The sequence below is a fragment of the Argiope bruennichi genome, chromosome 2 (genome assembly GCF_947563725.1).
Source record: "Argiope bruennichi chromosome 2, qqArgBrue1.1, whole genome shotgun sequence".
Classification (NCBI taxonomy): Eukaryota; Metazoa; Arthropoda; class Arachnida; order Araneae; family Araneidae; genus Argiope; species Argiope bruennichi.
The window spans coordinates 65,679,786-65,703,159 of NC_079152.1; positions in this window are offsets into that span (position 1 = coordinate 65,679,786).

Sequence of the window (23,374 nt, forward strand, 5' to 3'; positions counted from 1 at the left end):
AATCATACTTCCCACGGCCCTAGAAAGGGTTAAAATATCTATTAATTTGGTGAGAAGACATCAAATTTCATCGACCTAGCTCGAAGAATTTGTGAATTATCGTGTTTACAGATATAGAAACATAGTTTCAAAAGTGTGTTCTTTTTATCTCAGGCAAATTTGAAATGTGAAAATTCATCAAAATCTCGAATTCGAATTTTTTTGAAGATTACAATAATTTAGCTTTTGTATTCTCTTTTAGAAAGTAAAAGAGGGCTGAAAGCCGCGTTATCATAGAAGTACTGACGATTATTGACATCATAAGAATTCAACTGTTTTAACAGAAAAATAAACCGTTGAGCATGAATAAATTGAAATATCTGAAAAAGTATACTGTTATGTAAATACTTATATTGTTTTTATATTATAATTTTTGCATTGCATTTTTTCAGATATTTCTGTAGATAATCTCTATTTGTTTTTATAAATATTCCTTTTCCAGCTAAGAATAATCCAATGTGTTCTTTATGATGACTTTTAATGATTTTATTAGATGTGTGTTTTTTTTTGTTCGTCTCATCCCTCTTTCCCAGTACAAAATACACTCAATATTCAAAAGTTCGAAATATTTCTTTTTTTTTCTATTAAACTCCAACAAAATTAAGCTTTTAAATTAATCAATATATTCTGTAGAACTGACTCAACTACATATGAAATCAATTTCTGTTTGAATTTTGTACTGCACATTCATTATCTTCAAAACTTTTGTAGCTATAATTAATTTTTAATTTCACATTGACAAAATATTTCCGGAGAAGGATTCTAAATATAAAAATTGTCGACTTTTGCCAAAATGTGATAAATTTAGATTTTTCATATCTTCATATCCATCCATCTCCATGGAAACCTTTTTTGGATTAATTTTAATTCGTCTGCCCTTGTTTATAAGAATGCGATAATTCAGGAAAGAAACTACGTAGACGGATGTCGCTTCGACAAAATAATACATATAATTTTTTTTATTAAATTCCAACCACCAGAAGAGTACTGTTTTAAACGAATAGCAAGACTGTTTTTTTGTTTTTTTTATATTTTGGAAATAAACAAACAATAGCTTCATTTATAAATAATTTTTAATATATGCGTTGTTATTCAGGTTTAATTTAATATTATTTAAAATTATAATGTATTTATTCGCGAATGAGCACCAATATTTATTCAAAAAATTATATCATTTAAAAATATGTTTGTTTAAGCGCTAGTTTCAATTCTGTGGAGTGAAAATATTAAATATAATTGTGTATTCTAATAATTGCTCCTAGAACTAAAGTTCAATTAAATAAAAAATTATGAAAATGGAAGAAAAAATTATTGTGTAAATCTGAAGATGGTGTAAAAATTTTAATAATCATATTGGATTTTTGAAAATATCACTTTTAAAAATAAAATGAATAAATAAATGAATCAAAAAAGTATGTAAATAGGCTTTCATATAATAATATTAGTTTACTATGCAAATTCTTTTTTTCCATTAATCTAGAAAGTATTGCGATGTGTCTTTCAGTCGCAAATTGTAAGTTAAATTCTTATTCGAAAGCATACTATAAACTCTTCAGTAATATAGGAAGTAAATTTCCAGTTGTTAAAAAAAAAATTCATTTTTTTTTTCATTTTTTAGGACATTTATTCTAACACATTCTGTTTCCAATTTTTGTAAAGGAAATATCATGAAATCATGTGGAATAGTATTAGCTACTTTTTAAAGAAAGCAAAACTTTATAAAATAGTTGCCTTAATTTTTGTTAAATTTTCAAAGTATTCCACTGTTTCAATAAATATATGGATTTCTTTTAAACAAGATTTGTTCGAGGTTTTATAATTCATTCAATAAATATGAATTTATTTGGAATTTTACTCGTCTTGAAATACAGGATGTTTATTTTGGAACATACCTCAAAATTTTGAACAGTTGTTAGACGAGCTTCAACTCCCTAATCGAACTCCCACTCTCTCCTATGGTTAGTCGAATAATCCCAAAGGTTTTAACGTGCACCAGACGGCGTTTAAATCAGATATTTTGTGCAGTTGGGCTTCGAAATCACAAATATTCGATTGTTGAATATTCTGTTGACTGGTTACTAAGAATATGTCTCTATGCAAGTGTAGCTACAAATATATTTAGGAAAAAACAATTGACACAGGAAAATCTAAGAAAAGACATGAAAATGAATGTTGATGCATTTATAAAATGAATCATCGGATTATATATTTCGCAAACAAGTTTTTCCGTGCTCATTTTTGTTTTCTTGTATGCGAAATATTTTGATGTATTCTGATGATGATTAGGTATGTGCAAAAAATTGGTGTTACACAGGTAAAGAGCTCATATTTAAAATTCAAAAATTAGAATTTAACGCGTAATTGGAGACGAGTGTCAAAATGACTCGGCCTTCTTTATTAGCTCTAATTATCACTTGGTATTTAGTCCTTGAATACAATCATCTCCTCAGTAACTTCAAGTTGTTCTTTTAATAAAATGTTGGCGGGAGTCTGAAGTTTGAACACATGCGCATAAATTCTTTTTTAAAGTTTTTATTGTTATTTATGGAATAATTGACTCCATGTCTCTGAAAGGGCTTATAATTTGATTAAGGGAAAAAGAATAAAGAAATATTCTTAAAATACTATTTTAAAATATTGTATTCTCATTTTTTGATTGTTACATTCTAATAGTTATTAACTTTAGTGTAATTTCATAATATCTAAGCGAAATAAATACTTATTAAAAATTGTTTAGGTTTTCTTTCTTTCTTTCCAGCATTTCATATAATAATATTTATCATTTTTAATATTAATATTTTTAATATTTCCGGTAACTGAATGATTTCAGGAGTGTATCGGGTTTCCAAAAGAAAATTCCAATGCTTTTTACAAAAGACAAAAAAGAAAAATAACAATGGAATCATTTTGACTCGATGTCTCTGGCCAAGCAAAGAAATTCATGTCTCCAATTACGGGTTAAATTGCTGTCAAAGTATTAGCCATTCAAAAGAAACGTCCATAAGCATACGAGCTAGAGAGAAAGGAAGTTAAAGATAGCCAAAGAAAATAAAGAAGTCAAAGCGAATAAAAACAAATTCGTAAAAACTATTCGTTTAGGAGTTTTGAATGACTCAAGTAATAGAATCTGTATATTTACACACTAACAATATCATTTAAAAATAATTAATAAATAATAAAATATACTAAAAATAGGCAATTCCAACTTAGAAAACAGAAAATAAACAAGACAAATAAAAAAAAAATTAAAAAAAATTAAAGGAACGAAAAGAAAAAGAAAAAAATATAAACATATAAATGAAAAAAGAAAAAAAATGAACAAAACAATATAAATATTTGTTCGGTCTTAGGTAGAGTTCCATGCTTAGGACAAAAGGTTTGAAATGTTGATTTAACATTATTTTTTTTTTGTTCTGCAAGATACTGTTCTCTTTTAACAATACTTGTATTTCTCCTTGCATTCTTTGAACGGTTAAAGCTATGGTGCAAGTTAAAGTTTCCTACCGTTAAAAGAAAACTTTTAAGATACTTATAAGAGAAATGCAGAAATGGTATATAAGAAAGTATAACCATAAAAAAGTCTTTTTTCCTTCTATAAAATAACGTAGGGCTCCAAAGAAGGCAGATCTCGAGGTAGGAATATTAGGGTAGATGTCGACAAATAAGAGATTATGTTGTTATTCCATTTGGTAACTTCTGCTTTTATTGTGATACTGGAAGTCCAAGTTAGCTTGAAATTTCAATCTTGCAAGTCATTTTTTTTATTTCATGAAATGAGGGAGATATTTTATTGATGTTTAGTAAATTTTCTCAAACGATGAAGAGTAGGCAATGAATGATAGGCAATGAAGAAAATATGGCATATGTCGTCAGAATCATTACTATATCTAGAATTACAGATTCTCAAAAGAAATCATTTAACCCTTAACTGGGAAGGTGCGGTCTACGAGACCCTATTTCATTTACACTCAAGTTAAATTTCTTAATGAATGTATTAGTATGAAAAACTGCAAATATATTTATTTTGCAGATATTTTTCTTGATATATAGATATGTTTTAGAAACTTTTCAAAATATATTATCATTGAAAAAAGTAAATGCGTTGGAACATACATTTTCTTCTAAAATTACATGGTATAATAAATAATATTCTTGAAATAACCTATTACTTTTTGCTTTTGAAAGCTTATTTATTTTTACACAATATGAAGGTATATAGAAGACAATATAATGTAAAATTCAACAATTATATGAAAAAAATTAACAATGGGTAAAATTGGCCCTTTTTTTGTCGCTTGTGTGACTTTCATAGCACGGTTTTCTAGGGCATTTTAAACATACAGGTTAAGAACTAGTATAAAAATCAACCTATAAATTTTGTATATATATATCTATATCTATATCTATATCTATATCTATCTATCTATCTATATATATATATATATATATATCTATATATATATATATCTATATATATATATATATCTATATATCTATCTATCTATCTATCTATCTATCTATATATATATATATATATATATATATATATATATATATATATATATATATATATATATATATCTTAGTATATTAATATATTTTGTAAATATTTCAAAATACATTATCTCTAGAAAAAGGAATTATGTTTGAACATACATATCGAAATCAGTTGAATGCGAACTTTCATCGAAAAACTCTTTTGTATAATTATCCTTATCATTAAAATCACTTTCTGCTTCATTTAAGAGTGTCCGGAGAACTGCTTCATAATAGGATCAGTAAATTGGATGATATTTCGGTGCCCAGGTTTTAGCGACATCTTCTTAGCCTTGTTTATCACTGGGGCACTAACAGGGAGGTGGTGTCTGTTAGTGCCCCAGTGATAAACCTGTATGTCCGGAGACTGCACTCAAAGAAATAACTGAATTATTTTAAAAAGCATCTGCTGAAATCGGTTGAAAAAGTGCACGCATATTGAAGGTCACAAAACTGGAAGCTACAGGATTAATCCATTCAATTGAGCTAAATATGTAATAGGGGTGATCGAAAATCCATTGATAGCGGTATCACAGACTGCACATCCCCAGTTAAGGGCTAAGAAAATGTGGACAAATTCCACGATCCTCAATTGGACTAATTATTTTTTATTAATACATCTATTTTTTACCTGAGAAAGGTTTCTAAAGGTAAAGTTGTCTTTTTCATTATTTTCCTCATTGATAAGAATTTTACGAAGACGAGTTTTGATTGTTCTTTCATAATCTCCAAGATGATAGATTATCACAGATGTAATGAAACATCTTGGTCGTCTGATCTTCCCATTCATTACCTTTTATATGATGAGAGCTTTAATCAGTGTAATGAGATTCAAACCATTTATCAGATTTATAAATCTTCCACTGAGTTATTCTCTGGACTGAATTTTTGAAGAGCCTTCAATAAGTGGAATTAATTACAATTCGAGTATAGATAATAATGAGCGTATGGTTTGTTATTGTTTATTATTTAAGGCTTAAAGTATCGGGAAAAATGCCGCGTGAATAAAAACACAATGATGTTCAAGCATATGATGAAAGCATATTTAATTTTTTCTTCTTCAAAATCGCCATCTGCTACACCAACACGTTCATTCATTTTTCGAGTATAGACGGAATACGGAACTATCTCTGTAAAAACCTCTCACTGCTCCTTTTTAATCTTATTAGGATGAATCCATCTATTTTCATAACTATTCATTTCAGAGATTTCAATCGTTTTGCCAAAAATTTTGATGCCATCATAATGCTGTTTACTCTATTTTAACGGTATCAATATTGCCGCATTGAAAAGAGGCAGTCGACTTACCATGGCCGAATGGTCACAGCACTGATCTCGTAATCAAGAGATCCTAAGCTCGAAACCTGCTAGAGACAATGCGATTCACAGTTTGTGTAAATATTTAGTTCCTTGATTTTATGTTTTCCTTTATTTTATGTTCCAGAAGATTCTGGACCTTTCTTTAATTTACCAGACAAGTGTTCTGGACTTTTCTTACTGTCTCCAGAAAAGAATTCTGGAACTTTCCCTGCTAGTATAAAAGCAAAAGATCTGTGAGTCACTGTGTTCTGAGTTCAGAGTTCAGTTACTAAATCGGTTTAGCTCTACTTCTTGTGTGTGTCATTGAGTTCTATACTAAAGTACCTACGTGACAATATTATATACCAGATCGGCTGGTTCAGACCCACTAATTATTTGTTGAACTGCGAAATGCTGTATGAAAAGCCCCATAATTGTTAATAACGCTTTTCGCTTTATACAGTTGATCTATTCCTTTGTCTCTTCCTCCAGACTAGAACTTCGAAAGATAAAATTCTTTGCAAGCATCATTTTTATAAAATTTTGAAGATTTTCCTTGATATTCCTCTATTGATTTTGGAAAACCATAAATTTATTTAAATTTATAATCACCTTGCTTTCTATATAATTTATATGAGTCATATCTTTCAATCTGTCACCAGTAATTGCACCAAGAATTTCCCTGTTTCTAATAAGCTTGATTACTTTACAGCACAAAAACAATACAGTGTGTGGGTGTTTACAGTGTCCCTTTGTTTCAAAACGAATCAGATATGTTTATACATGCTCAAAAATGTCTTTATAATTCTTGTACCAATAATTTCATTTTTCTAATATTTTTTTAAAAATAAATCTTGAATTTCATGCTTCCCATTTGCTGCCAAAAACAGATAAAATTACCGTCTACAACTATTTTAGTAACGTTTCGAAAATTAATTTCAAGTGCTTCATTAACTACTAGAAGCCAATACAGAAGTAAAGCGAAATGCAAATAGAATATGCAAAATAGAAATAAAAATGCATCGCAATCCTCAAAAGATTTGAACTCGAGTTTTTAATGTATTTCTAAGTTTTGGACTTCCCTGAGTTCGATATACACTTTTCAGCCATTATCTGTATCCATCTGTGAACATGATAATCCAAATACACTTTGAGCTAGACGAATATGGTATTTTGATATAATGTCTTTATAGTTGAATTCAAAGACACTTTGAGGTAGACGAATATGGTATTTTGATATAATGTATTTATAGTTTAATTCAAAGACACTTTGAGCTAGACGAATATGGTATTTTGATATAATGTCTTTATAGTTTAATTCAAAGACACTTTGAGCTAGACGAATAGATATGTCTTTATAGTTGAATTCAAAGACACTTTGAGCTAGACGAATATCGTATTTTAATATAATGTCTTTATAGTTGAATTCAAAGACACTTTGAGGTAGACGAATATGGTATTTTGATATAATGTCTTTATAGTTTAATTCAAAGACACTTTGAGCTAGACGAATATGGTATTTTGATATAATGTCTTTATAGTTTAATTCAAAGACACTTTGAGCTAGACGAATATGGTATTTTGATATAATGTCTTTATAGTTTAATTCAAAGACACTTTGAGCTAGACGAATATTGTATTTTGATATAATGTCTTTATAGTTTAATTCAAAGACATTTTGAGCTAGACGAATATGGTATTTTGATATAATGTCTTTATAGTTTAATTCAAAGACGCTTTGAGCTAGACGAATATGGTATTTTGATGTAATGTCTTTATAGTTTAATTCAAAGCCACTTTCATCTAGACGAATATGGTATTCTGATATAATATGTTTATAGTTTTACAATTTCCTACAAATTTGTAGATTTCTATCCAGTTTTCAGTGAAATCCATCCAGAGGAAACTTGATTGTCTACTTTTCTAAATATAAACTCACGGTAATTACAAAGCGAAGTGAACTAGAGAGGTAAAATTCGTTGCACAGACTTAAGATGTCTGTCATATTTGATGCCAAATCTATCAAGGGGCTAAGATCTATCGGTATGAATTTTTACAAGCATGCAAGCACGATAATTCAAAAACGCCATGATTCAAATATACCAAATCTGGTATGTGATTTTGGAGCAACAATAGTAGTTTTGAATTAAATTTGGTTTGAATTTGGTTTTTAATAATTTGAAAAAAAGCACCGCTAAAACGTATTAGAGTTTCCTTTTACTATTAAAGGCATGCCAGGAATTATTTGCCAAACGTCGCAAGAACAGATTCAGTAAAAATGCTAAATTCTCACCAAAGATCAATTTTTCATAACTGTTTCCCTCTGAGAAATCTTAGTATGCGAAATTGATCACAATGAAATGCATTCATTAAATTAAACTATTTATTTGAAAATAAGTATAAGTTAGTTATTTTATTCTTTAAATAAGCATTTTTTTGTCTTAATTTTTCCCTTATCTTGGAATTTAACTAATCCATTTAAAGGAAGTCCATATGTTTTCCATAAGTCTGCATAAATTGTTTTACAATGAGCTTACTGGAATTGATAAGAAAATGTCCTTGGGAAAATAGAAATAGATTATAGTTGAAAATATTGAGATTCTCTAGGAATTTTTGAATTATTATTTATTTGCTAACTTCCATATTCTTGGAATTCTCTATAGTATATATAAAATTTAGTTGCTCTTCTATCGCAACATAACATGGAAATAGGTTGATCAAATTATGATGAATTTTTTCATAGAAGATTAATTCTAATTTTATGAAATCATGTTCTAGATCCATTTTAAATTTCTTTTCAATACATTTATTATTTCACAACAACGGTTCTCTTATTTCCATAACATAAATTGTTTTCTTTCACGTTCACTGTTACGATGATTGTTGCTTTTAGACAAATCATTAAATCGTTTCGAATGAAAATCTTTCTTATTTTTTTTTATTATCGTCCCTATTAAATTAACTTAAGAATGTCCTTTTAAACTATTTTAAAATTCGGCTGCACGTTCCGAGGATTAAAATGTATTTTTATCTTATATACAAATCGAATATCAAATTGCTGCTTCCTTTATTGAAAAACAGAATCTAAATTCGATGACATTTGAAGATTAAAGATTTCTTAAAACTGTTCATAAGTCAAATTTCAAGAAAACATGACATGTATCTAAAAATGAAAAGATAAAAAATAGAAGCATCATAATTTTGAAGAAGCATTTAATTGAAAATAAAATGATACACTCCTACTTAAATATAAAATATTTTTTTGGTTTATGTTGTTATTATCTTTTGTTATGACAATTCAAGATAAGTATGCCCTATATGTGTGTACACAAATATTGCAAATTTGACTAACCCGCTAAAACATCAGAATGCAATCTTTGAAATGAAAACCTGCGTTCATAATTTGAACATAGGTTTTCATGCCAGAGGAACCGTACATTTACAACTTTTAATTGTATATAAAATTATTAAAGAAAAATTGTATCGAATTGCATGTAAGAAAAATAAGCAGTTGAATTCTGTTATTTTAGTGGGGCATCAAAAACGCACAACATGACTATTATATTCCTAATATGAGATCTAAAAACTAAATATTAATTGTATTCTAAAGCTTCTATTGTGCGCAGGAAATGTAATTGAAAACATTAATGAAATTAAATGTATATACTTTTTCTGTTGTAATCTAGGTTTTATAATTAATAAAAATAAATATTTAAAACCGAATATCACAAAGGAGTATTTTTGGAACAGAAGCTAAGAAAGAGAAAGGCGATTCAGGGGATGTCAGATCAATCGTCATGATCACTATTTAAAGTTGCGAATTCCGCCCCTAAATAGTCTTAGTGTTGCTTCGAAAAAGATCACACATATAAATAATTTATACGTTTTTCCTAGAACTTTTACAGGTAGCTTCTTAACTATTTTTACTTCACGAATTATCTTCACTTATTCTCACAACTAGTCATCATAGGGAACCAACTGATTCTCTGGAGATACTGATTATTTTTAATTTTAGACAAATCATTTAGATATAACTTCATGCCGCTGAAATCACTCAATTGCCTGAAAATAGAGCCATGTGTGTTAATTTAATTCACTTACTTTTGTTCTGTTTATTGTGTGGATGAAATCCTCTTTCTCTCTCTATCTCTTTCTTTACACACACGCACGCGCACACACACACACACACACACACACACACACACACACACACACACACACACACACACACATACACACATATATATATATTGCTAAAATTCCTCAAAAATTAGTACAACTATTTAAATGGTATCATTAAATAGACATTTTTTAAAATTTCGGAACTTGATATACAATTTATGTTTTTAATAATTTTTTTCTTAATTTATTTCGGAAACACCACCCAAAACACAGCTTAATTTTTAATTAATTAAAATTTCAAAAATGTAACTCCCGAATTGTACGTTTTACTCTCCTTGTTATATATGTGGTAAATTTTGTAGCTGTCGAATTGGCTTGTAGAGCGTCAATATACATCATGAACTCCGATATCATCTTTATTATTAATAGAAATATCAGAAGTTAATGATGTCCAAGTGCCGAATAATTCTTTTTTTAGATCATTCTGGTCACCCATTTGGTTTTTCTTCGGACGTTGATAAATTGCTAATGCTGGTAAGAAGAAATGTATCAATGACGGAGTAATTCAGATAAGAAATATTGAGATCGATTCTGAAGCAGACCACTCCAAAATTATTTTAATACCATACTTTTACATTTCACGACCCCCAGAATAAGCTTAGTTTTTAATTAATTAAAAATTTCAAAGATAAAAAAAAGTAGCTTCAAGCTTTAAATTTTTACACTTCATATAGAGCCAAATAAATAAACTTGTAAAAAACACAAATTCTATAAAATAAAAAATAAAAATATTTGGATCATATGAAAAGCTTATCAAATATATCAAAATCTGCACTTTATTATTAGAATATTTATAAAATCAGAACTATGCTTCAATAATATTGTTTCCAAATGCAGATGCTTGGCAGTATGAGGCAATAGTATATAAATAAATAAAAATTATATTTCCTCAAAGTTAGTAACTAAGTTAGTTAAATAATTAGGATAAAATAAAACATTAGTCTGTAAAAATTAATTGAAATATGAAACAACATTCACAAGTTTACTAAAATAAGGGAATAATGCACTGCAAAGTACCTACATTCGCCTCTTAGCTTAGTTGATTATTATTGCAACGCTTGCTGATATACACTTTTAATTTCAACCTTTAGTGCATAATCTAACCTTATCTTGAAATTTCCTCACTTGAATATACAATACATAGTTTGTCATGGGAAAAGTTGGGAGTTTCTACGTTATTATTTGTAACATTACAAGATTAATTTAACGTTTCTTGTATCTGGAAAAGAGATTTCAAATTAATTTTTCAAAGAGGTTACTGACCGACACAAAATTGGATATAATTTGAAATATATTTGATGTAGCATTTTTTAAGGAGATTATCCATCATTAATGCTAAGCAATCGTTTAGTAAAGTTCCAGAAAGGGCACGTCAGTCAATGAAGTCTTGATTTGGGCTTAATGCCAAAGATGAATGCTTTCATGCATGAATTTCAGTTGATCTGCATGGGATGTTTTTGAAATGACAAGTGACATTTGACGGAACTCACATGATAATAGGACAACAATCACGCATATTTCGATGAAGATCTTCGAACATCCTTTTTTATTTAACATTACCTATCCATCTGAAAAGAAGAGTTTGCATGTTTGCATGATATTTACTTACCATTTGCTTACAGTGTCTACAGAATTCTTTTGAATTCAAAACAGAATTTTCAAACACATTTAATTTTTATAACATTTGAATGTGCTATTCGAAATTCGGATAGTAAAATTTACGAATTCAGGATATAGCATGCATATGCACATATAAATAAAAATATGCTTTTAAAATATATTTGGACTTTTTTTGTGTGAAAATGGTTTTGTTTTGATTCTGCTTCAATTATGATTCTATTCGGTTTGATTCTGATCTTATTAACATTATTTCCAACGTATTCTTTGAAAAATTTTGATAACCGGATTTTTGTAATATTTAATTAAATTTCAATTATTCGATTTTCAAAGTTTGATGATAAGTAGTAATTATTAAACGTTCAGAAAATGTCTGAATTAAAGATTATTTAAAATTATGAAAAAAAAAATCAAAATTTTGTGAAATGGAAATGTAAAGGGGAAAGGAAATTAAGGTTACGTTGATACGTATGTAAAAGTATAGCTTTGAAATTGATATATAAAATATGGAAATTTGTTATACATATTCATGAATAATTTCTTATTTAACTCAAAGTATTCAAAATTAGCAATATGCAAAATGAATAAAAATCATATAAGTTCCATCTATAATTTCACAAAAGTGTTACCAAATTTTCAGTTCAGAATGAATATTCAACTGAAATGGAGATACAAAGATATTGTTTGAAAAAAGTTAGTATTATGTTTGATATTTTAAATCATTGAAATAATAAATATCCACATTAAAAATTGATAAAATGTCAAAAGAATACGCTAAATTATCAGAAGAAAATAAATCAAATATTTTATCAAGTTACAAAAGATTTAAAAGATACTGCATAAATACAAATCACTTGCTGGGGGCTAATGCTTTAAAATAATTGGAAAAGTGTGAGGAAACTTTTAATAACGCAGTAAAATCGTTTAAAGCAAATAAACTGAGTAATGTTCGAATTGGACTATTGTTATGAAATTGCACGCCTGCGTCCTGGCATAGGGATAGCGTGTCTTCCCCATGTCCTGGGATCGAGTCCCGGTTCGAGCATGGTTGTTCTTCCTCTGTTATATCTGTGAGTTGTGTGAATGTGCCTTCCTGTAAAAAGGGGTTGTGCCAGCGAATGAGTGATGCGTGAGTGGCAAAGTCGTACTCTTGGCAGTAGTTGGAGCTACTAAAACAAGAGACACACCCCCTATCGGCTTAAATGTCTTTGTAACAGCGGGCTTGTCTAAGTACTAAGAAACAACAAAACAACATGAAATCGCATAGTAGTTAAATAAGCACGTATCCAATTTTATGAAAAAATAAATTTATTTCGAAATATTGTATCTATAGAAACTTCATGAAAATGAACACTGCTATATATATTTCGTTAGACAACTGAAAATATTTTTTCTTTTATTTTAATGTGGACTTAGAACTGAAATATGTAGTTTTAAATCAGTTAATTGATTATTATAGTGAATACATGAACTTGTAAATATACGTTGTAAGGAAGAGAGACTCATGATGTTGCGCAGATGAAAATACCGGTTTTCAGGAATCATATTTTAATGAGATTCCTTCTGGATTTCGCATCACAAGCCATACAAAACATTCAAATTACATCAAATCATGGTAACTACATAAATACTTCGTCTCAAAATGTTATTTAGGAGCATGTGTGGAAAATAGACACTATATATATATATACCACTGGTTACGATGTATATTTGCTATTAATATGTGCTATTCACACAGATTCTATATTCTTCTATATTCAAGACTCTGTATCTGTTTTAGAATGTAAAGTATATTTTGCTTTTAAGTACTCGAAAAAAAGGATATTTAGAGTTTATACGGTCATAATTTGTAAATATTCCATACGTCTTTAAATACTTATCCCGCATAAAAAAACCCAACATTGTATATTATTTAGAATCTTGGCTGAAGACTGCATAAAAAAAAGTAAAGAATAAATTATATTTTTTATCTATATAGAACATGGATAATAATAAGGAAAATTTTAATAACCATAAATATATATCAATATATACTGCTATGAATAAGCAAATAACAACTCAGAGCCTTTTATTAAAAAATTATACAATATACTCCTTTATTTCTGACATACATTTTGGTTATTCACAATATTTTCCTTTCTATCCCATGCATTCTCATACTTTAAAAAAAAAATATTTTTTCTTGTGGCCTGAAAGTATTTCAGCAGCAGGAGATAGCGTTTTTCGGGAGAAAAATTGCCACGTCCATTAAGATAAAAGAAACAAGTGAGGAAAAGGAAAGGCTTCGCATACGATAAGAATTTTACTGCCATATTTAAACCGAAGAGTCATTAGGGTGAATTTCTGGACATACGGATGGCTTCTTCGCAATCTTCCCAAGAAATGAACCAAGTAATTGGTTCGTGAAGAAAAGGCCGGAAAGATGTCTCTTTATGTTCTTTTGGTATATGTGCAGTAGACTTTTATTACCAGATAATACGTGAATTATTAATTTGATATGTAAGGCAGGCGGGATGAATTTTATATTTGACTATTCCTTTTCTAAGAAAGAATAGATAGAATATTTGATCGTATGAGGAGAATAATGATCGTCAAATTATCTGAATTGCATATTGTAATGACGCATTTGTAATAAATTCTATAAATGGAAACTTCTAAGAATTACCCAGAAAAGATTGAACTTAGGTCTAAATCTGTGATGGATATAAATTATTAAAATAATACTTGCAAATGGTAGAAATGTTTCATTTACGTAAATAAAATATTTTTAAATTACAAAAATTATATTTGCAATAAAGGGGGGTGATTCATTTTTTTCTTGCTACAAGAAGCTAACTTTCGGAATGGATGCTGCAATTTTAAAATGCGATGAAATGACGACAAATTAGCACGAAACCAAATATATCACCAGGTCTATGGTGAAATGTGTTTAGCCCACATAAATTGCATTCTGTAAGTAAGGAATCCACCATCACCCTAACAACGAAAAAATAAAATGTCGAGTGATAGAACTTTAGGGAGTAGACCGTCAAGTGGAAAGAGTCAAAAGTAAGACGAATGAGAGGCGCAGTACTCAAGAGACCAGCAGTAGACATCAGTAGTGAGTAGTTGGTAGTAATAGTTTCTCTAGGAATGTTTTCTCTCTTAGTGTTTTGTGCTACTTCAATTGTTTATTAGGAATTTACTGCCTATGTATTGTTTATTGCAAGTGTTGTTCTTGTATACGATTTGATGTGCTTTGTTACTGTATGTAATCTACTCCTGGGGGCTACCTCAGATATGAGGATGAGAAGCTATCAGTATGGTGGTTCATTCTCACCATCCTGGTGAGTAAAGAAATGATGGAGAGTCAACTACTCTCTACCAATGATGGAACGGTCTTCCTACCGGAAGTGCTGTGCCGTGGCCGGTGATGACACATACGACTCAACCATAGTTCTTGCTAATGCTCTTGCCATAATTTAGTTATTCCCTGTTCCCAAGCAGCTGTGAGAAGTCTTTCATTATTACTCAGTATAATCAATCATATTTTTGTGCAGAATAAAGCCTCTTTAGCCATTATTTAGTCTGTTGGATTTTTTATTGTACAATCAATGGCAGGATTTTTTATGTTTTTTAGTGACAATACAGATTGAGATATGTTGGAAAATTATATAAGCATCATTTAGAGCAAAATAAAAGAAACAGACAGAAAGATGCGAAAAGAAAATTTATCCAAACATAGAGTAAAATAAATCTTTTAATTTTTTTTCTTAAATTGAAAAAAAAATGCTTGAAGATTTTGTGATAATTCCAAGCATTGATTATTTTAAGTTACTAAGAGAATCGAAATTTCAAATAAGTAAATAAAATTTGGATTATAAAAAAAAACGAAAATAAAATAGAAAATAGTATTTGAAGTTAAACTGCATTTAGAATATGAACTGTTTCAGGAATATTTTACAAATAGTTACAAGCATATCATTTAGATTGTCATTTAAAAAATTTGTGCTAGCAAGAAGCAAACAAACAAACAAATTATAATATTAAATGAGCTTTTACTAGTAAAAGTATCAATAATGATGACCTCGCAGATCATAATTTTTTATTTTCTCTAACAGTGGAATGAAAAGAAATTTAACACGCATAGAATTTCAACTTAGAAAGCTCATTGTGTAACTTACAAAAATTCATATTCACAACATTTCTTTTCAATATTCGTATAATTGAAAAAGAATATTACAACAATGCAGGATCGTAGGAAATATTTGTAAATATTTGTTAATGTTCAAAATATTAGATTTTATCATACATGAAAGACTAACGATGTTTCTCTAAATTTATACAACTATTTTCACTATGGAAAGAAAGATTTTTGATCGAAGGTATTGTTTGAAGTCAGAATATTACTAAGGGTATAAAATAGGTAAAACATATTATATGTTATTATTATACTTTTCATGAAAGAATATGCTTTTAAAAGCTCAGAAAAGATCTGATTCAAAAACTGTTGCAAACTAGATTGATTAAAAAACGTGATCTGCATTCTATTCTTTAATTTGAAAAGCTGGAATTATTATTTTATTACTTTCTTGTATACGGAGTATAAAAAAAAATGCTGTAATGGTTAAAAATTTAAAACTCGAGATTTCGACGAATCTTTGTGTTCAGAAGTCTCTGAGTCCGCAAAACACATTTTGTCGATATACTGCCTTTTTTCTGTGAAGGCAATAATTCGAAAATGTTTTAAGTTGGAGAGAGGGAATTCGGTGCATGGGCTTAAGACCATAGTTTATAGAATTCCATTCCAGGTTAGAACAAAATCCATTGAGAGAAAGTCTTTCTATCTGACTGTTCGAATACAACTGAACTCGATAATTATGAAACGTGAAGATCTCGATGGAAAAAAAAATTATACACATATTAAAATCTAAAATGTAGATTCTTATCAATTCTAAACCAAATCTATGAAAGAGCTGTCTGTTTGTAGGTCCGTACTTTCGCGTGCATGTAAACGCAATCGGTATCGATGAAATATTGTATGTGATTTTTGTGATTACAGTTGCAGTTTCGTGACAAATTTTGGTCCCAATCAAATAGATAAAAATCATTAAAAATGCATGTTTGCAAAATAGCATTTTATTGATAAAATGCTTGTTTAATGCCAATCATCTATTTTTAGAATTTTTATTTGTAACTATCAAGTAAGGCAATCGCGCGTTTACCCAAAGTATATAATAATTTTACTCGGCAGGAAAGAGATAAAACCTTCATTGGAGAGTTCATAAAGGTTTCGGAAAGGCCAACCCCTCGAATTTTTTATTCAGTGTTAAAATTTATTTTAAGAAGTGCAACCATCTTTCTGAAAAGAGAATTCAGTGGAAAAAAAGTTATAACAAAAATTTGCGATTATGGCGATTTTCAATAAAAATATGCCTGTTATAATGGTATATTAATGATACGTATAATATATGCCCATTCCATACTAGAAATTTCAATACTGTCAATATGATGCATTTTTTAAACATGTATAATTATTTTCCTTTATTGCATTAATGCATTTTCTGAGATGAAAAAAAATTACATATGTTTGTTATCTAAAATTACTACAAAAAATAAAATAACTCATTCAATTCAAATTGTAAAAATATCTTAAGGAATGTAAATATAGTATTAAAACGACGGTATAAAGTAAACCATGACTGTTCCCTTGTAAGAAACATTAAATTATGAAAAACAAATGAAAGAACATAACACTTATCTATTGATATATATATTGTTATTTTATTATTTTTTATGAATTATGTTATTTTTGGAAATTTTCAAACTTTACCAAAATATTAGCTTAGTTTGAATGTTTATAAAAATTAAAATAAAATAAAAATATGCATGTTTCTGAACATCTATGAAGAAATATTATCACAATTGCAATAGAATTTCTCTTGAATATTATTAACAATTTAAACTGCTTTGATTTCAATTCATTGATTTACGATTTCTATTTTCAAATACTGATTATAATAGAATAATATTTTTTCAGTTTCTATAGTACATAAAAACGTTGAAACTTGGTAATATGAAGCTATTGGAAGCGATTTGAAAGTAACGTAAGAAAGCATATAGTTGGGGGTAAGCAAAAATAAGGCACAAAAAGAACTGTTATTATCAAGAATGGTAATATATGATTCAACGATATAAATATTAAGTTCAAATAGAAATAAATAATATAGTATACAAAAGAAAATTATATTTAAAAAAAAACCCATGAAACTTAGGCTGACAAAATACTTTTATCCTGCATGCATACCGTGAAGAATTAGTAAAACAAATGAACAAAGGCTTATTTGCTTATGTTTTTATAGATTATATACAAAGTGATACACGAGTCAACTTTCTTCAAATAGATTTATTTGAGGATATACAAATTGTATGTAAATTTTCTTTCAGTTTGCAATAAAAAAAAATATTCAACTATTGATTGAAAAGTGCATATAGCTGATATTAAAGAATATAAATCAATATTTTCAATTTACAATCTTTGATTTCAATGATATAAAAAGAAGAAATTGATTTTATATAAGACGATAAAACAACATGTAATGAAATTATTGTTCTCATTATAGACATAAATTATTTATTCATATGTTATGAGCCATTTAATACCATCAAATATTTTTCACCATCATTTTTGAGAAATAATGAATAGAAATAACAAAAATATTAATTCAGTGTAACTTTGTATATATTTTTATAATATCAAAATGAGCTTAAATATCAATTTTATGCTTTTCTCTAGAAAAATGGCATTTCTGATTCCTCTATGATATTCAATTTGTAGCATAATTTGAATAACAGTAAAAACTAAATTATCCTTATTTTCGAAATTTTGATGCACATTTACTATTATATATGATGATGATTTGGTCCTTTATATTTCATTAAAAAATTAATGGAAGTACAATTTTAAACAAATTTATTGTCATTCTGAATAAAAATATAAAAGTCAAAATAAATCATGATATCTAACAAAAGTGTTTTTTAAAGAACGACCCCCCCCCACCCTTTTAATAATTTGATTATAGCATTTGCTTGATTCTATTTAATAAATTAATATTTTATTATATATCTTAGTTAGACATGCCTTTTTCTTTATTAATTAAGCATATACATTATTTATAGAAAACTTAAAGTCAATTAAAGAGATGGTAATATAACCGAACTAATTCAATGAAAGTCATTCACAAAGTCACTCAAATGAAATAAATAAGTTGTTAGGCGTTTTATATCTATTGAGAGAAATTCAAACTTTTATTTCATGAAATTTCTTTCTTTTGTAACAAATTCTTAGCCCGAGGATTTTGAAAACATCATTTCTAAGCGTTTACTTATCTTGCGGGATGGCAATGATAAAAGATTCTTGAGTCTCTCGGGAGTAATCATATATTTATCAACTTTCTTTTAAGCATCCTGTTCATATCTACAAGAAAAAGGAACATTGGTCTTTTTTTTTTATAAATTAAAACTTAAACTGACAAAAATAAATTTAGAAAGCAGCAAAAAAATATGTGTACTGGAAATTTTTGTGGTACGAAGAAATCCTTTTTCTTTTCAAAGCAAAGTTTTCTTATGTCAGAATCATTAATACTAATTTAAAAAACAAGTATAAATGACATTTAAAACTTCAAAATTAAATGAAAAATTATTGCCCTCGATACCGAATTCGTATTTGGCTTCAAAATTATTGCACTTGTTTCATCAGAAATAGATTTTACAACATAAAAGCTTTCATTTCAAGCACCACTCAATATTATGTTTCATCGGCAATCTGATGAATAATTTTTATACAAATTTAGAAAGCGATATACATATGAAAGCATATCGTTATGAATTGTATGAGGAAAAATACTTTCAAATCTCGATCCATTATTTATGTTCCCCATTTAACTTTTTATTGTAAATATTCTAATTGTGAAAATTTACTGCATTGAGAAAAGTAAAATAGCAATATGATATTCCTATTCACTTCTCACCAACATTTCTAAATTAAGAAAAGTCTTATTGTGCAAAGTTTCATTTGATGATGGTTTTAATATTTCTTTAATATAATTCCATTATTTTTTTTAATCTTAACGTGTTTCCGAAGTTAATTATATATTTCTCATTAGTTATCCCCTATTTTATTATTATAATTAATTAGTTTATATTTTAAAAAAAGGCAAATAATTTCCTAATATAATTAATTATTTTATATTAAAAATATTAATAATTTCATAATAGCACGTTTGAAAAAAGATACATGTTTATCATTTAACAAAAATTAAAATTTATCATATTAAATATAATAGAAACCTATATTATCTAGAAATAAATATCGGAGGATCCATAAGTTCTTTTCATAGTCATCAGGGTATTTCCAGAGAAAAAGAAAAACAAATCTATTAAATTTATAATAAATGTTTTGTCAACTTATTTTTAACGAGGCAAAATGTCCTTATAAATTAAAATGTTCTTTAAAAGATTGATACTGTCATTATTAAGAGAACCGAGAAACTATTAACAACTAATGTCAATAAAATTATCAAAGTGTATCGGTAGATATTAGAAATTAATTAAATTATATTTACATTCAAAATTACGAATAAAGTGAATAAGTGTGTCTGAACTAAAGTGATTAAATATTTATTCTCTTCTTGAATATCGAAATAGAGTTATGTTATTTTAATATGTAATGATAACATGAAGCAAAGATTAAATTTAATAATACACCAAATTGTTTCTTGTCTTAATTAAAAAGCCCCTTTCGAGAATACATTTATAATATAATAGATTTTCATAATTTAGATATAAATAATTGATTTCATATGATTAGGGTATTTTTCCTTAATTATTTTATTTCTTACTGTCAAAAGTCTCATGCTATCACTGTCTGAATTTATCGATTTTTTTGATGGACAATGTCATTTTAAATTTTGGCAAAATGTCAAACGATTTGCAAGAAACCGAACAATTTGTATTTATCTTCATAAGTAGATATGTACTTTGAAATTGACAGTTGCTTTTTCATTTTTTCAGGATTTTCTGCTTTGGAATATAGATGCAAGTAACTTATTTTCGCAATTTTTCTGCACATTCATTCCTTTATCTAGCTGTCTGGAAATTTTCATAAATCAAAAAAATAAATTTTTTTTCAGCTTAGTTATTGCTTCTTTCCTTGGGCTTTTTTTATCTATCCTCTATTCTTTTCTTGTCCTCTACGAATGAGAATTATATAATAAAACTGAAAGAAAAATGTAAAAATATCCCTAGAACATGAATTTTTTCTTCCTCCTGAACAACGAAGACAGACTAAGAATAAAATTGTAATGTTAAACAAGAAAGTAAAGTGTAACAAATAAAAATTTTTAACAAAAGAAGAAAAAAATAAATAAAGGTCTGATTGTATTCCAAAATCTATGAGAACAAAGATATTTTATTATATTTTATATTATTCTAACAAGCTATTATTATTAAATATTTTATTATTTAGGAAATTCAATTACATTGAATCTTTTAAAGTAACGTAAATGACAATAAGCGTTTTTCATACAATAGTATGTATTTTTTATATGTGTTCTTATTATATTATGATAACAATAAAAGCTTTAAATTTATTAAGTACAAAAATAAAGAAAATATATAATCGATTAGCTAATTTTATTTAAATTCATACATAAAAGAGTGTTTTTATGATTTTTTTTTGCTCCTGAACAAATACTTTAAATTATAATTACTACTACTTTGAACGTTATAATAATGTGACAACCATCTTTACTAATCATTTCAAAATGTGAAGTAAACACGCCTTCTATCCATTTCTAATTAATTGCAATACTTATTTGATCACTAATTATTTTATTGAAGGCTAATTAAATAGGGAATTAATTGAATATTAATTAATCATGCTACTTTAAATTATAGCTAAGCAGGTTATGAATAGCTAGGCATGAATTCCTAATATTCTAAAGTATCCTGAATCTCTAATCTTTATTCATAGAAATACAGGTTATAGAAAGCATACAAACTTCATAGCAGTCTCTCAAACCCTAGTGGCTTATCTTCCGCCCATGGTAAACTAATGCGTGGATAACTTTTGATTTTAAATACAGGTGGTCGTATTTATTCTAATAAGTTCAGAAGCACATAAAAGTACAAGAATATACATGGAGAAACTTGTTTTAGACTCTATGGATGGAACATTGCAAAGTACTAAGAAGCCTCATTTCACTAGCATTTTGTAAAGGAATAATTATATAAGAAGAATAACTTTTGAAACTTTGTTAACACATATTTTTTTATTATTTAAGTATACAAAAGGATGGAATGAAAGTTTAAAAACTACGCATTATTTAATTTTTTGAATTTATTATTTACATATTGTTACACCAAATCGTAGAAAAATGGCATTTATTTATCAAGTATGAAAATAAAAATATTTATTCGTAAAGGATGAAAAGATTTTGAAAATATTTTTAGTATTTATATTTGGATAATCATTTCACTACAATGTTTGCTATCATAGACATCATTATTCTGTTATTAAAGTAAAAATTCAATTTTTATAACCATTTCAGTAATGACTACATGCTGTATTAAACATTCTAAGATATCCGTAGGAGAAAGTTGAGAATTTACTGAGGATTTAATAAAAATTTTGTTACATATTATACTGTGTCAGTGCCTATCGAAGAGAAGAAAAGTGAATTTTTCTTCATCTAAGTAAAAGTTCCTTATATAACAATTTTTCCGAAAATTCTTTTTTTATTCGATGGCAGTGCACATTATAAATTCCAATATGGGCTTTTATACATCCTATTTCTTTTCTGAAATTTTCAATACTCATTCCATTATTTTGGGATAAGTACAAACGGCCTTCTTTTCTTTTTGAGTAGTTGTTTTTGCTAAAATTGTGTTATCCGGATTGCTTTCGGATAGAATTTTGTCGGTTAATATGTTTTTTATTAAATCTTGAATTTTTTCCCTCTATTCTTTTATGTTGAAGCCTACTTAACGAGGTGGAATTAAAACATATCAAAGCATTTATTTTTCATGACTAATATTAATAATCACAAAAATAACTTCTTTCCACTAAAAGAAAATTCAGTCATAGTACTAGTTTATAATAATAATAATATAATATATATATAATAATAATAATAAAAACTACGGACTAATCGTCCAATTTCCAGCTTTAGATTTTAATTCATTAGACTTCAATTGAAAAAAAAATCCGAACAATTTGAATTTAAACTATGAAAAAAAATTCTACAACTATATTTTATATTTGCAATTAAACTGTATAGTGTAAAACCGAAGTCATCGTTTCAATTTCCCTGCCCATCATCATAACATATTAAAAAATAACTTTATGGAACCAAAATAATTTAGACTTTTTAAAATCCAATTACACAGAGCTTCAGTTTACAAATTAAAAGAAATTGTACATTTGAATTTGTTATCTGGACAAATACCTGAATAAATACCACACACCACTTTTATTGATATATATTTTACATAATTAAAGTCATTACTGGATAAAAAGGTTTACGTTTCAATTTGATTCTTTAAATAGGATATTTATTAATCAGAAAATAGTATTTTGTATGCTTTGCTTCGCTTTACGCATGCATTGTACTTAATGGTTGGAATTCAAAGAAACGTGAACAAATCATTAGTGAATATAAGA